The 18,117-nt window shown below is 43.9% G+C and overlaps 1 long non-coding RNA gene across 6 annotated transcripts in view; it reads right to left on the bottom strand.

Annotated features, from left to right (window-relative positions):
* The window catches only part of LOC102396410, a 57,804-nt gene that overhangs the window by 17,480 nt on the left and 22,207 nt on the right, over positions 1-18,117 (bottom strand). For 5 of the 6 annotated variants that reach the window (XR_003106679.3, XR_006548515.2, XR_006548516.2 and 2 more), the window contains 3 exons: positions 14,282-14,405; positions 12,562-12,603; positions 553-644 (listed from right to left, as the gene is read on the bottom strand). This is a non-coding gene — a long non-coding RNA (uncharacterized LOC102396410). Of the gene's footprint in view, positions 1-552; positions 645-12,561; positions 12,604-14,267; positions 14,406-18,117 lie in introns of all 6 variants that reach the window. The other variant, XR_006548519.2, reaches the window with a different exon arrangement.

Raw genomic sequence — 18,117 nt, 5'->3', positions numbered from 1 at the left:
GTCCCATGTGCTATATAGTCATTCTTGCTGGTTATCCATTTTGAATACAGCAGTGTGTGCATGTCCATCCCAAACTTTCTAACTATCCCGCCTCTTTCTCCTGGTAACCATACGTTCATTCTCTAAGTCTGTGAGTCTCTGTTTTGTAGGTTTATTTGTATCATTGCTTTTTAGGTTCCACATATAAGTGATATCATATAATTTCTGTGTCTGACTTACTTCACTCTGTATGGCGATCTCTAGGTCCATCCATGTTGAAAATGGCATTTGTTGTGTTCTTTTTAATGGCTGAATACTATTCCACACACACACACACACACACACACACCTTCTTCATCCAATCCCCCATTGATGGACATTTAGGTTGCTTCCATGTTTGGCTATAGTCAACAGTGCTGCAATGAACATGGGCAGAACCCCTACTTTTAAGGTACTGGCCACTGTGCTATGTCACCCACTCCAGCTCTTTGTCACTGTGGCTGTCACCATCATGATATGAACCAGGGTTGGTAACGCACTTCATGCATTCTCTCACCACAACACCATTCTCACCTTATCCTTCTGCTTTAACTGCCACACAACTTCCAAATCTGGATCAATGCAATCAGCCACCACTGCTGTTTCTGTGTCCATGCTGCTGAGCCCTGGGGGAGGAAAGAGCAGAGTGGTACAGGACAGGATCATCTTGAAAAGGATGGTCTCTGTGGAATATTACATGTGGTTATATATGCAAGAAATCTATAAGTGCTGATATGGACAAATATTCAACACACCTTAAATTAAAAAGCAAGTGATATCATACCCTGAGTATGGCAATCATCAAAAAGATAGATAACAAATGTCGCTGAAGACGTGGAGAACCTGCAGTCCTCTTGGGTTGCTGGTGAGAATGTAAAATGGTACAGCCACTTTGAAAATGTGTGGTAGTTTCTCAAAATTTCAAACATAGAGCTACTGTATGTTCCAGTGTTAGGGAAATTAAATGAATAGTCTTGTATAGGCGTCAGAGACAAAGCAGAGCAGATCTCTGACCTTGCTTCTAACCTGCCTGGACACTGCCCTGACTGGGAGTGACTGGGAATGACTGCCTGCTATGAGTGCAAGACTTGAAGTGCCATAGATAAGATGGGGGAGGAATCTTCAGATTGTTGACAACCTGGAGGGGGCCTGGCCAACCAAGCCCCAGGCTTAGCAGTTCAGTTCAGTCGCTCAGTTGTGTCCAACTCTTTGTGACCCCATGAATCGCAGCACACCAGGCCTCCCTGTCCATCACCCATACCTGGAGTTCACCCAAACCCATGTCCATCGAGTTGGTGATGCCATTCAACCATCTCATCATCTGTCGTCCCCTTCTCCTCCTGCCCTCAATCTTTCCCAGCATCAGGGTCTTTTCAAATGAGTCAGTTCTTTGCACGAGGTGGCCAAAATATTGAAGTTTCAGCTTCAGCATCAGTCCTTCCAATGAATATTCAGGACTGATTTCCTTTAGGATGGACTGGTTGGATCTCCTTGCAGTCCAAGGGACTCTCAAGAGTCTTCTCCAACTCCACAGTTCAAAAGCATCAATTCTTCAGCACTCAGCTTTCTTTATAGAAATGGTGCTATAGGCTTAGCAACATTCCAAGTTTTACAAGACAAAACAAACAGCATTCACAGGAAACTAGGCTTGCAATTTGGTCACAGATTGACGATGATATCAGTTTGCGTCCATCCTGGGATTATAAGCAGGAATGCTGAACTGCAATCTTTGACGTCTCACCCACGGAGTGGACACACTGCCTGGGACCCTTTTCCCAATCGGGACTCCAGATGTGCTGTGACACAGGACTTTAAGTCTGGATGTTGGTCAAAACCCAATTTTGTGATGTATTCTCTGCTCTTTCTAGTTCTCTTTTCTTTTAATGCTAGTATGTTGAAAATTATTTATATTTATCTTTAAATTTATATAATTTATAAAAATTATCTATATTTATTAGATAATCCTCTAATAACTATCTGTATTATTTATTTGTATATAACGAGTGGCTTATTTTGTTAACAAATCCTTTGAACCTGAGACAAAAGTGAAAACTTTCAGCAAAACACCAGCGATTCCACTCCTTGGTATATATTCAAGAGATATGAAAATAAACGTCCACACAAAAACTTGTAATTGAATGTTCATAACAGTATTATTCATGACAGCTAGCAATATGTGAACCGTGAACTTCCAGATGTTCAAGCTGGTTTTAGAAAAGGCAGAGGAACCAGAGATCAAATTGCCACCATCCGCTGGATCATGGAAAAAGCAAGAGAGTTCCAGAAAAACATCTATTTCTGCTTTATTGACTATGCCAAAGCCTTTGACTGTGTGGATCACAACAAACTGTGGACAATTCTGAAAGAGATGGGAATACCAGACCACCTGACCTGCCTCTTGAGAAACCTATATGCAGGTCAGGAAGAAACAGTTAGAACTGGACATGGAACAACAGACTGGTTGGACTGGTTCCAAATAGGAAAAGGAGTACGTCAGGGCTGTATATTGTCACCCTGCTTATTTAACTTATATGCAGAGTACATCATGAGAAACACTGGACTGGAAGAAGCACAAGCTGGAATCAAGATTGCCAGGAGAAATATCAATAACCTCAGATCTGCAGATGACACCACCCTTATGGCAGAAAGTGAAGAGGAACTAAAAAGCCTCTTGATGAAAGTGAAAGAGGAGAGTGAAAAAGTTGACATGTGGTCCCATCACTTCATGGCAAATAGATGGGGAAATAGTGGAAAGAATGTCAGACTTTATTTTTTTGGGCTCCAAAATCACTGCAGATGGTGATTGCAGCCATGAAATTAAAAGATGCTTACTCTTTGGAAGGAAAGTTATGACCAACCTAGATAGCATATTATAAAGCAGAGATATTACTTTGCCAACAAAGGTCCATCTAGTCAAGGCTATGGTTTTTCCTGTGGTCATGTATGGATGTGAGAGTTGAACTGTGAATAAAGCTGAGCGCCAAAGAATTGATGCTTTTGAACTGTGGTGCTGGAGAAGACTTTTGAGAGTCCCTTGGACTGCAAGGAGATCCAACCAGTCCATTCTAAAGGAGATCAGTTCTGGGTGTTCATTGGAAGGACTGATGCTAAAGCTGAAACTCCAGTACTTTGGCCACCTCATGCGAAGAGTTGACTGATTGGAAAAGACTCTGATGCTGGGAAAGATCGAGAGCAGGAGGAGAAGGGGATGACAGAGGATGAGATGGCTGGATGGCATCACCGACTCAATGGACATGAGTTTGAGTGAACTCCGGGAGTTGGTGATGGACAGGGAGGCCTGCTGTGCTGCAATTCATGGGGTCGCAAAGAGTTGGACACGACTGAGCAACTGAACTGAACTGAACTGAAAATGTGGAAACAACCCAGTGTCCACTAACTGATGAACTGATAAAAAAAAATGTGGTGTACATGTACAATGGAATGTTATTCAGCAGTAAAAAGAATGAAGCTCTGATTCATGCTATAACATAGATGAGCCTCGAAAACATGTGCTAAGAGAAATAGGCCCGTCAGAAAAGACCATGTATTACATGCTTCCATTTATAGGCAAGTCCAAAATAGGCTAATCTATAAAGACAGAAAGGAGATCAGTGGTGTCTTTGGGCTGTGGGTGGGCATTGGGGATAAGTGAGTAACAGTTAAAGGGCTCAGGGTTTCGTTTTGAGGTGATGAACATGTTCCGAAAACTGACTATGATGGTGGTTGTATATATCCATGAATATACTAAAAACCACTGAATTGTACAGTTTTAATGTGTGAATTGTATGGTGTGCAAAGTACAGCTCAATTCAATAAAGCTGTTATTTTTTTTAAAAAGCAAGCGCTAGAATAATGCATGTACTATGAGTTCATTTACATAAAACCCCAAACTACATATGCATGCAATATAAACATTTGTGAATGTATGTAAATATATAGAAGATGATTTGGAAGGCTCCCCACCCATCTGTTAGCATTGGTTACTTCTGGAGAGGGAAGCAGGACTGCCTTCTGTACTCTCACACTTTCTGGCTTCTCCTCCTACCACCCTGGTTGTTCCTTCAAGTTGCTTTTGTAAGCATCCCTTCCTCTGCACATCTCTTTAGAATCTCATTTTACTCTTCAGGCTCTCCTTGAAGTGATCCTAAGATCACACATTTCCCACAGCTTCAACTTCCATCCATATCCCGACCCATTCATTCAGCAAATATTCATTGAGCACCTACCGGGTACTGTACAAGTACCTTTGATCCTTCCTTTCCCTCACCTCCCATCCCTCACCCAGCAAATTCCACCAGTCCCCTCTCCAATAAACATACAGTAAGACCCCCTACCTATGAATGAGTTCCATTCCAAGAATGCATTCATAAGTCCAGTTTGTTCCTAAGTCCATTTGTTGGACTAAGAGGAAGGAATTTTTACAAAGGCAACTTGAAGGAACAACCAGAGTGTCTGACCCTTGTTTTTCACTGAAGCAACTAGACAGACAGTGTGTGCCACTGAGACTGGAAGACAAGGGGAGGAGCAAGCAAGTTCTGGACATATTAAATTTGAGATGTGTGTGAGTCATCCAACTGGAGATCCTAAGTAGATGGCTGGCTATAGAAGTCTAGATAGACCTCAGTGAGGTGGTCAGGGCTAGAGATGGAAGTTTAGAAACTGAACTTATCAATATAGATATAGTATTTAAAGCCCTGGGAATAAATAACCTAGGAAGAAAGTGGAGAATGAGAAAAAAGGGGCCTGATGCAGAGTTCTAATGTCTCCCATATTTGTATGTCCAGTGCTAACCTCCTTCTTCCACGAGTTCCAAATGCCTTACATAAACCTGATATGGCCCCAAATGATTCCATCGACTTCCTCTTCAAAACTGGTCCTCCTTCTGTATTCATCAGTCAATTCAATCTCCAGTACTATTCCCCACCTTTCCATCCCCATGACAGTTACTTTAGGTCATCAACCTCATCATCTTATGCCTGGATGACTACAGTAGTTTCTTAGCTTGGCATCTCTGCCTCTAGTATTTCCCCCCAACTGATGCCAGTAGGGTCCTTCTAAAATGCCCAATCATGGTATTTCCCTACTTAAAACCTTTTGATGATTTTCCATTGTTCAAGATAAAGTACGAATTCTTAAACCTAATGTATAAGGTCTTTTAGGATTTGTTTCCTGCTGACCTTTTCAACCTTATCTTCCATTTATTCCCTCTCCTTTACATCCTAGGCATACCAATTGATCAACTGCCTTTAGTTCTCTGGACACATCATTCTTATTTATTTCTACAAACATGTACCTACCTTCAATGCACCCCACCACTAACTGTTCTCCAGCTCTATTAAAAGTTTTCATATTGCCCTCCAAGCCAACTTGGATCTCTTCTTTCTTGATGTCCCTTCAGTATCCTGAGCATGCTTCCCTCTTTATTGTCTATATCTTATTATATTTCTATTTCCATGTAGCTTTCTCCCTCTACTAGCCGATAACCTTAAGCAGTGATGGTACTTGTTTTACCAGCACTTAATATGGTGCCGAGCATATAGTTAATTACATCAGCCAATATTTATCAAGTGCTTATTATTTTGAGTTCAGTTGCTCAGTTGTGTCCGACTCTTTGTTTCCCCATGAATTGCAGCACGCCAGGCCTCCCTATCCATCACCAACACCTGGAGTTCACCCAAACTCATGTCCATTGAGTCGGTGATGCCATCCAACCATCTTATTCTCTGTGGTCCCCTTCTCCTCCTGCCCCCAATCCCTCCCAGCATCAGGGTCTTTTCCAATGAGTCAACTCTTTGCATGAGGTGGCCAAAGTATTGGAGTTTCAGCCTCAGCATCAGTCCTTCCAATGAACACCCAGGACTGATCTCCTTCAGGATGGACTGGTTGGATCTCCTTGCAGTCCAAGGGACTCTCAAGAGTCTTCTCCAACACCACAGTTCAAAAGCATCAATTCTTCAGTGCTCAGCTTTCTTCACAGTTTATTATTAGTGCTAAGTGATTTGATACATGCTTTACATGCACTGATTCATTTAATCTTTTAAAAAATTTTATTGGAGTATAGTTGATTTACAATAATGTGTTAGTTTCAGGTGTACAGCAAGTCAATCAGTTATACATAGATATTTATCCATTCTTTTTTAGATTCTTTTCCCATTTAGGCCACTTCAGAGTACTGTGTAGAGTTCTTTATTGTGTAGGTTCTTATTAGTTATCTATTTTATATACAGTAGTGTATGGGGCTTCCCAGGTGGCTCAGTGATAAAGAATCAGTCTGCCAATGCAGGTGTCTTGGGTTCAATCCCTAGGTCTGGAAGATCCCCTGGAAAAGGAAATGGCAACCCACTCCAGTATTCTTGCCTGGAGAATTCCATGGAGATTTCAAAAGGAGCCTTGTGGCCTATAGTTCATGGGGTCGCAAAAGAGTCAGACATGACTGAGTGAATGAGCACACACATACGCCACCTCAGTTTCCCACTGGTAACCATAATTTTCTACATCTGTGACTCTATTTGTTTTGCAAATAAGTTTATTTGTACCACTTTTTAAGAGTCCATGTATAAGTATTATCATATGATATTTGTCTCTCTCTGACTTACTTTATCCAGTATGACAATCTCTAGGTCCATCCATGTTGCTGCAAATGGCATTATTTCACTCTTTTTATGGTGGAGCAATATTCCATTGTATGATTCATTTAATATGTACAACAACCCTATGAGGCAGGTACTATTACTATGCTCAACTGAGATGTAGGAAATAGACACAGAGAGGTTAAGTAACTTTGTCCAAGTCACACAGCTAGTAAGTAATGGATACAAGCCCAGTCAGTCTAGCTCCAATGTCTGTGCTTGTAATCACTAGTCTCTCAGCAAATAAATGCCTGTTCAATGAATGGAAAATTGGGAACGTGGGACATGTGATTTTTTTTCATGTTATTCTGACCTTGAAAATTTCATCTTTTCTTTCATTAAAAAACCTCATTTCATTCAGAGCTCAGACTCAATAAAGCTACAAAATCAAATAACAGATCCTGTGCTATGGAGCTCAAGGGAGCCAATAAGGGCAAATGTCATCATCCTCACATCTCCAGGCACTTAGCAAGTCAGGTTGATTTACTGATGTTCAATGACTAGGGCCAAAGCACAGAAAAATAAGATAGGTCTAAACATCATTACATCTTAACATCAAAACATCCTGACAGTAACCATTTAGTGACCACGTCACAGATGTCAGGCACTTTGCTGAGAGTTTTACATGAATTACCTCATTCAATCTTTCCAACAGCTTTCTGTGGTTTATGCACTGTTAGACTCTCCATCTTACAGATGAGAAAATAGGCTCAAAGAGGTTGGGTAACTTCTGCAAGGTTACAAAGTTAGTAAATGGCAAACCAGGATTTATGCCAGGGCTGTCGGCTGTAGTCGGTACTTTACAGCTCTGCAGTGGGCTGCCCCATTTGCCTGAGTCAACTGTGACTCTAGGGCTGTGATGCCCCACTGGACAAACACTAACCACATGCTGCTAGGTCAATTTATGTATTTATTTTTTAAATTTTATTGAGGTATAATTTATTTACAATATTGTGTTAATTTCTGCTGTACAGCAAAGTGAGTCATTTATACATCATTATATATATACATACACACACGCATACATATACACACATTCTTTTTCATATTCTTTTATATCATGGTTTATCACAGGATATTGAATATAGTTCCCTGTGCTCTACAGTAGGACCTTATTGTTTATCCATCCTATATATAATAGTTTGCATCTGCTAATCCCAAACTCCCAATCCTTCTCTCCCCCACTCCCTTTCCCCTTTGATAAGCATAAATTTGCTTTCTATGTCTGTGGGTCTATTTTGTAAATAAGTTAATTTGTGTCATATTTTAGATTTCACATATAAGTGGTATCATGGTATTTGTCTTCGCGATTTACTTCACTTAGTGTAATAATCTCCTGATTCGTTCAATTGCTGCATATGACATTATTTCCTTCTTTTTATGGTTGAGTAATATTCCACTGTATATATACACCCAATCTTTATCCATTCCTCTGTCAATGGACATTTAGGTTTATTCCCATGTCTTGGCTTTTGTGAATAGTGCTACTACAAATATAGGGGTGCATGTTATCTTTTCAGATTAGAGCTTTTTCTGGATATATGCCCAGGAGTGAGATTGCTGGATCATATGGTAATTCTATTTTTAGTCTTCTGAGGAACTGCCATACTGTTTTCCATAGTGGCTGTACTAACCTATACTTTCATCAACAGTGTAGGAGGGTTAGCTTTTCTTTATACCCTCTCCAACATTTATTAGACTTTTTAATGATTGCCATTCTGACTGGTGTGAGGTGACACCTCACTGTAGTTTTGATTTGCATTTCCGTAATAATTAGTGATGATGAGCATCATTTCATGTAGGTCAATTTAATTAAAATTAACTACAACTAAAAATTCAGTTCCTCAGTCACACCAGCCACATTTTATGTGCTCAAAAGCCACATGTGGCTATTGACCACCATATTAGAGAGCACAAAGAAACACTGCCCTCATTACAGAAGGTCTCCTAGGTCAGTGAGGCACCAAAGTGCGCTGCCTATGACAAGATAGGCTCTGCAAACTTCTTCCAATGTTGTGTCCTTCTCTCTACCCTGCCAGTCTGGCTCTTCTCACTTCAGAGTCTTGAGGAAACTCTGAGGTATCCTTTAAGGTAATAACTTTCATTATCATCCTTTCCATCATTCACCTCTTCAGTAACATCACCCTTTCTATCCACTGCCCACAGTTCATCCCAGTTGCCCCCTCCCCTCTCCAGTCCAGGGGAGACAGAGGTCCTGTTGTTATTCATTCTCATTTTGCCTCCAATCAACCCAGATGGTCGGGCAGGGGGACAGACACTTCACAGCCACAAGTAGGAAAGGTCCCCCAAAAGCAGAGATCCCCAACTGTTGTCTGCAACTATGCCCTGTCTCCTCACCTGCTGCTGGCTCAGCTCTCTGGGGGAGGGCTCACCCCACCCCTGGCCCAGCTGGCTGCAGAGGTGCAGGCTCCTGTGGCCACCATGACTCTAATATGATTTTGGAGCTGGTGAAAAGGACCAGCAATCTTTTTCAAACCACATGTTACCCAACGTCAATGAAATCTGATAGGATGCTAGAAGACAGGCTGGTTGTATATAATCTGCTATGCGCACAGGGATGAGTTGGGAAGAAAGGAGACAAAGCAGCCAGGAATAGAGGAGCTAAATAAGATCCATTTGATTATCTACAGTCATGGAGAATAGACATGGCTTATTAAAGCCCCTTGATAATCCCAAAGGCACTCTGGAATTCATTATATGACGTAGCCATACCCTACCTCTGAACCCCAGCAGACTTATCCACCTAATTAATTTTTCTCAGACTGATATTAAAATGGGCATATATTTTCCAAGCTGATTGTAACTGATGGCTAGAGGAAGTGGGCAATGGCATGCAGACTGCTGCTGCTGCTAAGTCGCTTCAGTCGTGTCTGACTCTGTGCGACCCCATAGACAGCAGCCCACCAGGCTCCCCCATCCCTGGGATTCTCCAGGCAAGAACACTGGAGTGGGTTGCCATTTCCTCCTCCAATGCATGAAAGTGAAAAGTGAAAGTGAAGTTGCTCAGTCGTGTCCGACTCTAAGTGACCCCATGGACTGCAGCCTACCAGGCTCCTCCGTCCATGGGATTTTCCAGGCAAGAGTACTGGAGTGGGGTGCCATTACCTTCTCCCTAGGAAGTGTAAAGACAGCTTAAAATGATCAATTTGCCACTAAAAATCTCAATGGAGAGTATTGCAGAGTCACCTGTGTACACTGTCCAAAGAAGGATTCTGCCTGTCAAGGCAACTACAGAGTTGAGACACCTGAGACACTTTTCAGAGGCCCAAGCCAAAGATGTAGGAAATGGTCAAGCTGGATGTCTCTTAGTTAATCATGCCACCAGTCACAAAATCAGAGACACCCTGCAGATCTCCAAAAGGTTCTCATGCAGAAGCAAGCTCACTACAGCACATGGCACTTAACAGTGGGGGCTGTACTAGGCAAAGAAAGTGGTGGTTCATTGGTTAAGAATCTGCCTTGCAATGCAGGGGACACAGGTTCGATCCCTGGTTGAAGAACTAAGATCCAACATGCTACGGGGCAACCGAGCCCACGCAACAAAACCGGAGAGTCCATGCACGGCAAGGGAAGATCTCAAATGACACAGTGGAGATCTCATGCATCACAGCTAAGACCCAACACAGCTCAGTAAATATTTTTTTGAAAAAAGAAGAAAAAAGAAAGGAAGGAAAGTGGGCAGGCTCTGTCCCCATCCCTGTGATATGTGGGCCATGCTGCCTCTGAAAATACAGCTGTAAAATGGGGACAGCAAGCAACACTCAGGGTTCTTCTCCAGTCATGCTTGAAGTGGGCAGAGCAGAGTGATAATGGAGCAGGGAAAGGATGAGGGGCCAGAAGACAGAGTCACCATTCCTCTGAGCAAGAGTTCTCGCGAGACATTTATTGGTTTCTGTCTTCCCTCTGAAGGGGAGAAAGTAGGTCAACACACTCAAAGAACTGTGACCAGGAACAGTGGGACTGAGAGGGAGCTGCTGGCTAAGCCCTGCCAAGATGAAGCGGTGAGAGACACGCCTTTCGTTTTCAGGCACTTGGCTGAGGTCACTCTTGGCCTTGGGAAAAACTTGGGCTGTGGAGCCCTTGGTGTGTATTCTCTGCAGACCCTCGGGGTTGGGTGCAAGGGGAGCCTCGCATTTTAAAACTGATATCTAAATGGTTGGCTGGCATGAGCTGGCAGGCACAGAACGTTTATAAGCAAACTGCCTGCTTTGGCTTTCAGTCAAGGTGGACAAGGCTCGGGGCAGCTTGGCTAAATATAGACAGCACAGGGGGCCCAGGAAGCCAGAGAGCTCAGTTTCATGCCCAGGTCTCTTGGCTAACCTGGGGCAGACTCCCAGAATGTCTTTCTTTCATGGACCGATTTGTTCTTCGTAAGGCAGGAGCACTGAGTAAGTCTTCCCAGGTCTAGAGAAAGGTGGGGGGTGGTGGGTGTCACACTGAGTCTGTTGCATTTTCTGGCCTCATCTTCCCTTAAAAGATCCCAGTTTAGGGAAAACACCAGTTGTGATCAGGAGGAAGGTGGAGTAGCGGATACATGCATGGAAATAGGACAAAGTGGTGATGACCCACTGGCGGCCACATGAAGCCCCCTAAACAAGGTTGCTGGTTAGTCAGAGCCAGAAGGAGGCTGCCTGAGCCCTGGTCTAAGGGTAGAGGTGGTAGAGCATACCAGAGGTGCCAAGTTAGAACTCCTGTTACATAGGGCACAGCTACGAGGCAAGCAGTGCGAGACACAGGAATTCAGGGAGGCAATTTTAGTAGGAAATTAAAAAAGCAGGCCGTTCCTGCCCTTTGTCTCTGCCCATATGCTATTCCTTTCCTCAGCAAGATTCTACTTGTACAGAAGCAAAGAACGCAGACCAAGGTGGCTGCCTGTCCAGTCCAGTGAAGGGGCAGTGTTCTCAGGAAAAGTGTGGACTAGCCACAGAGCTGGGGAGGCCGAGCCTCAGGAAACTCTTCAGTATTTCCCGCCCCAAGGCCCTTGGCCCTACCTTTGCTCCTAGACACTTCTGCCAGAAGTCAGTATATCCTTGGGTGGCAGGAATACCTGGAAGGAGCTGCTATTTTTTTCTGATTATAAAATTGATAAGTGATGGTTGTATAAAATTAAGAGTATAAAAGAGAATTTAAAGTAGAAAAAAATAATCACTATAAACCTATCACTTAAAGATTATTACTATTAACAGCCTATATGTAAATTTAGAGTATTCAGGCCTGGATGCAAGCTCTGGCTCTACTGCTACTTACAGTGTGACTTTGGGCAAGTTCCATAACTTTCTGAACCTCAGTTTTCTTATCTGCAAAATGTGAATAATCATAGTACTCACCTCAAAGCACTGCTGCAACCATACAAGAATTCATTTAAAGAGGTATAGTCATCCCTGGCAAATAGTAAGTGATTAATAAATTCTGGCCACCACCACCATCATCGTTATTCTATGTGCCAATATTCAAAACCATCCATACTGATGGGTGCATAATATTCCGTTGTGTGATGATACTATTTCCTGAGTGTTAAACATCTCTGTTGTTTCCAAGATTTCAGTATTACAAAATTGTTGCAAGGCACATTCTTGCATGTAATCTCTGATCATTTCCTTCACATAAATCTCCTAGAATTGAGCTTACTGGGAAAAAGAATATGAACATTTTCAGACCCTTGTTCCAGACTACAAACTGGGTTTCTAGAAAGGTTGTATTCATTTACATTTCTACCAGCAGGGCATATAAGTACCTGTATCTTCATACTTTGGCCGACCCTGAGTAACAACATTTTTGAAAAGTCTCTGCCAATTTGATAAGGGAAATGATGTTTTGTTTTCATTTGTAAGACTCTGACTATAAGTGATGATACACATTTTAAATTCTCTGTTAAACTCATACAGGAACTCACGTGTTCCCAGAGACAAAATTCATAAGGAACTCTTCAGGGATCCTGAAATGAAAACACACAAGGGTATCTGCATTAAAATAATTTACATTTGAATAGTTGATATACATATTTGTAATTACTTTAAATTATAAAGTATAACATATAAAACACTGCACATCTTAATAGAGCATTATAAAGTCATACCTTCTTATTCTCATCTAGGTCAAGAAGTAGAACCTTGCCAGCTACCTCAGAAACCTGATATATATCCCATGGCAAGCCACTCCAGTACTCTTGCCTAGAAAATCCCATGGATGGAGGAGCCTGGTAGGCTGCAGTCCATGGGGTCACTATAAGTCGGACGCGACTGAGCAACTTCACTTTCACTTTCCACTTTCATGCATTGGAGAAGGAAATGCCAACCCACTCCAGTGTTCTTGCCTGAAGAATCCCAGGGACGGCAGAGCCTTGTGGGCTGCCATCTATGGGGTCGCACAGAGTCGGACATGACTGAAGCGACTTAGCAGTAGCAGCAAGTTGCAACCTTAAGCACTAAACTTTAGTTTTACTTTTTAAAAATATATTAAGTCTCTTTTTCTTAGTAACTGAAATACTTATAATAAAGTTACACTGGATTATATCAGCACATAACTGAAAGAAACAAATGCTTTAAAAAAAATGGAGCTTTGATGTTGTCATTTAGTTATCATGTCCAACTCTTTGCAACCCCCTGGACAGTAGCCTGCCAGGCTCTTCTCTCCATGAGATTTTCCAGGCAATAATACTGGAGTGGGTAGGCCATTACCTACTCCAGCCGATCTTCCCAGATCAGGGATTGAACCTGTGTCTCCTTCATCTCCTGCACTGGCAGGCAGATTCTTTACCACTGAGCCATCAGGGAAGCCCAAGCAGATGAGTATTTCAAATGAAAGACGATGGTGGTTTGGACCAGATTCGTTGAAAAAATGAGAGGTGGTCACATTTGGGATACACCTCAGAGTGAGAATCTATAGTAATTACAGGGACTTCCCTGGTGGTCCAGTGGCTAAGACCCTGTGCTCCCAATGCAGGGGGCCCGGGTTTGATCCCTGGTCAGGGAACTAGATCCCACATGCTGCAACTAAGAGTTATGCCGCAACTAAAAATCCCAAGTGCTGCAACTAAGACCTGGCGCACCCAAATACATAAAAAACATTTAAAAAATAGGAATTATGGATCGACTGTGGATGAGGGGGTGAAAGGAACAGGAGAATCAAGGATGATGCCCAGGTTTGGGGCTCAAGCGATAGAGTGAATGATGCTGACGGTTACTGAGATGGGGAAGAGTGGTGGTGGGGTGGGGGGTGTTGAGGTTCAGATTTTGACATATTCACATGCCATTGTCTAGGGGACTGGAGGAGACAAGTAGATAGTGACATGTATCTGAGCGGAGCTCAAAGAAGAGGCCAGGTCTTGTGTAGCCCCACGCTGGGCACTCTGAGAGGGGACATGAACTGTATCAGACACAGTTTGGAAGAAAGAGTTAATACAGAAGGTCTTGTGGATCAGTCCTTGTATGTCTCCAAGGGATCCTGGAATCATAACTGACCCGTGACCTATACCCCTGGGACAATGGCCCTCAGCAGGTTCTTTATGTCTCTGATTGACCATGCTGTCCAGAGAAATGGTGTGTGTTGTACCAGCTCAGGAGGTCCTCTCAGGAGTGTTTAAGAAGAGTTATGATGTACCTGGCTTTAAGTACCTTTCATTTGAGACTTGAGTTTTGTCTCATAAATGCCTCAGACCTGGAGACTTGGTGGACTTCCCCGGGCACAGACATGTCATGAGTGTCCCTGTAGTTTGCTGTGAGTTGTTCCTGTGTGGCCCTGGGTAGGGAAAAATTCAGAAGGTTATCCTCGAGCGATGTGTGTATTTTTCCCACTGCCTTCCTCTGTATCCTTTGCTATAAGACCTCAGCTGTGACTAAAACCTGCTGTTGCATCTTGTGAGTCGTCCTTCTAGTGAATCACCCAACTTGAAGTGGTTGTTGTTGTTCAGTCACTAAGTCATGTCAGATACTTTGCGACCCCGTGGACCTCAGCATGCCAGGGTTCTCTGTCCATCACCAACTCCCGGAGCTTGTACAAACTCATGTCCACTGAGTCAGTGATACCATTCAACCATCTCATCCTCTGTTGCCCCCTTATCCTCTTGCCCTCAGTCTTTCCCAGCATCAGGGTCTTTTCAAATGAGTTGGCTGTTTGCATCAGGTGGCCAAAGTATTAGAGTTTCAGCTTCAGCATCAGTCCTTCCAATGAATGTTCAGGGTTGATTTCTTTTAGGATTGACTGGTTGGATCTCCTTGCTGTCCAAGGGACTCTCAAGAGTCATCTCCAACACCACAGTTCAAAAGCATCAATTCTTCAGTGCTCAGCTTTCTTTATAGTCCAACTCTCACATCCATACCTGACTATTGGAAAAGCCATAGCTTTGACTATACAGACCTTTGTTGACAAACTAATGTCTCTGCTTTTTAATACACTGTCTAGGTCTGTCATAGCTATTCTTCCAAGGAGCAAGCCTCTTTTAATTTTGTGGCTGCAGTCACCATCCACACTGATTTTGGAGTCCAAGAAAATGAAATCTAACACTGTTTCCATATTTTCCCCATCTATTTGCCATTGTGGAGCCCACAAAATATAGCCTCTGCCCTCAAGGGGCTTCAGTTTTAGCTGGAGAGAAGAAAGGAAGAAATATTAAGCCACCATGACCCAAGCAGGAAAATATATACAGCACAGTCTGCCTGAGGAAAGGGACTACATATCTATTGATCTTCGTATCCCCCAAACAGGGCTGGGGAATGGCGAGGTCCTCAGTAAAAGGTTGCTGAACTTCAGGCAAGAGGTGGAACTTGATGGATTGTGAGGATTTTAAATAAGCTAAGAGAGGAAGGGCATGCCAAATGGAGAAAACAACTTGATGCAGGCCCAAAAGCCAAGAACAGGCAGGGTTTGTTTGTCAAAAGTTTCCTTCTTAGTCTCCCTGCTCCACAATCCCTGGCTCAGTTACCAGACAGTAGGCATTTAATAAAGTCGGCCATTTGTCAGGTATCCATGACCAAGCTTGCTGCCACACCCTCTCCAGCCTTCCCTCTCCTTTCTGGGAAGTGCTGAGGATGAGAGGGAAGGGCACAGCCTAGTCCTCCTGCACCTGCTCAACTCACGTGCAAGAGAGTAAACTGAGGCTGAGATGTCGAGTTCCAAACCTCAGTGTGACATAGACAGGTAGCTGGGCTGGTCTGCCTGCTGTTCAGTGATAAACCTTCAGATGGGACTACCATATTTGTATTAATCCTGGATTCCACATCAGTTCCAAAATAAAAACCCCCAGAACTCAGGCATCGAGAATACAATCTTGCCATATTCCCTGGCCAGCTTTTGAAAGAGATTCAGAATTTCTTCACCACAAGAGAAGCTCAGGTGAAGTGAGATATGGAGATGGAGGAAAAGAGAAGGTATGCCCAAAAATGGCCCATTTCTGTCTGTATGAACAGGACAGAGAATAGAAGAGTGAGCACTTGGACCTTCGAGCTCATTGAATGCAACCACTGCCCCTCCCCCTTGGGCAGAGGAGTAAGAGCTCTAAGACCCCACAGCTGATCCAGGACCAGAACCCAGCTTTCCTGATTTCCAGTCCAGTGCTTTACCACATTTTAGTGCCCCATTCAGTAGTCCTACTGCCATGAGAATCATCCCCAAACAAGGATGGGGTAAATGGACCAATTAGCAAGCACCCCTTGGTGAAGTGCATTAAGGGACAGAACAGGGCGGAGGTAAAGGGCTGGGTCAAGGCATCATGCTGGCGAGGGCTAAGGGAGCCACAGTTCTGCCTGCTGCATGGGCTCTGCAGCCTCACTCTCCCTGTGCTTTGAGCTGAGGCAATCACGCTCTGTGTCATAGGGTGGGGAGTCAGGCAGTGAGGGGGGTGAACAAAAGACTTTGCTGCCAGCAGAGGTGTGCGCCCAGACTATTAATCAACCAGCAAAAGGAGGGAGGTGATTGTACATGATTGGCTTAAAACTCAACATTCAGAAAACAAAGATCATGGCATCTGGTCCCATCACTTCACGGCAAATGGATGAAACAATGAAAACAGTGACAGACTTTTTATTTTGTGGGGCTCCAAAAATCACTGCAGATGGTGACTGCAGCCATGAAATTAAAAGGGGCTTGCTCCTTGGAAGAAAAGTTATGAATAACCTAGACAGCATATTAAAAAGCAGAGACATTACTTGGCCAACAAAGGCCCATCTAGTCAAGGCTATGGTTTTTCCAGTGGTCATGTATGGATGTGAGAGTTGGACTGTGAAGAAAGCTGAGCGCTGAAGAATTGATGCTTTTGAACTGTGGTGATGGAGAAGACTCTTGAGAGTCCCTTGGACTGCAAGGAGATCCAGCCAGTCCATCCTAAAGGAGATCAGTCCTGAAAATTCACTGGACAGACTGATGCTGAAGCTGAAGCTCCAATACTTTGGCCACCTGATGTGAAGAACTGACTCATTTGAAAAGACACTGATGTTGGGAAAGATTGAAGGTGGGAGGAGAAGGGGATGACAGAGGATGAGATAGTTGGATGGCATCACCAACCCAATGGACATGAGTTTGAGTAAGCTCCGGGAGTCGATGATGGACAGGGAGGCCTGGCGTGCTGCAGTCCATGGGGTTGCAAAAAGTCAGACACGACTGAGCGACTGGACTGAACTGATCAAAGATGCCTCTGACAGCAGCAGAAAGCCCTGGCCCAATCACTGTTCCTCCCACCCGAGGACTGCCAGTTCACAGCAGCTGGGCAGAGAGCTCAAGGCCATGAGAATGGGACAGGCTGCCAGAGTGGAGTCTGCATATTAGCCTCTGCACCCTGCCCAGACTTCTGACTCAGAGGTGGTGACAACGAGGCTGGGCTGGTTCATTGGCACAGTGAACCCAGGCAACAGGCTGGCAGTGACTTCTTTGAGGCCTGAGGTCACTTCCGGTTTGGTATCCCCAAGCCCTGAGCTGCCCTCCCATGCAGCTCGGGCGTCCATGCAGGATCACAGGCAGCTCCTAGGCCAATTGCCAAAATGTGAGCAAAAGCCTAGAGGTAGGTGAGGGAGCCTCAGATGAAGTCTGAAATGGGACGCCTCTACTGAGGACCAAATCTGAGAATGAATGAATTTAGGATTCAAATCACATTCTTGCTCAATGCCTGAATCACTCTCACGCTGCTGCTGCTAAGTTGCTTTAGTCGTTGCCGACTCTGTGCGACCCCATAGACGGCAGCCCACAAGGCTCCTCTGTCCCTGGGATTCTCCAGGCAAGAACACTGGAGTGGGTTGCCATTTCCTTCTCCAATGCATGAAAGTGAAAAGTGAAAGTGAAGTCGCTCAGTCGTGCCCGACTCTTAGTGACCCCATGGACTGCAGCCTACCAGGCTCCTCCATCCATGGGATTTTCCAGGCAAGAGTACTGGAGTGGGTTACCATTGCCTTCTCCGAATCACTCTTATAAGACAAGACAATTTCAGCTCTGCTCAGGGCTTCAAATCTTACTATCAGAAAGC

Source organism: Bubalus bubalis, chromosome X, assembly GCF_019923935.1.
Source record: "Bubalus bubalis isolate 160015118507 breed Murrah chromosome X, NDDB_SH_1, whole genome shotgun sequence".
Classification (NCBI taxonomy): Eukaryota; Metazoa; Chordata; class Mammalia; order Artiodactyla; family Bovidae; genus Bubalus; species Bubalus bubalis.
Note: the sequence above shows the minus strand (reverse complement) of the source record. Positions and strands in the feature narration are given on the sequence as shown.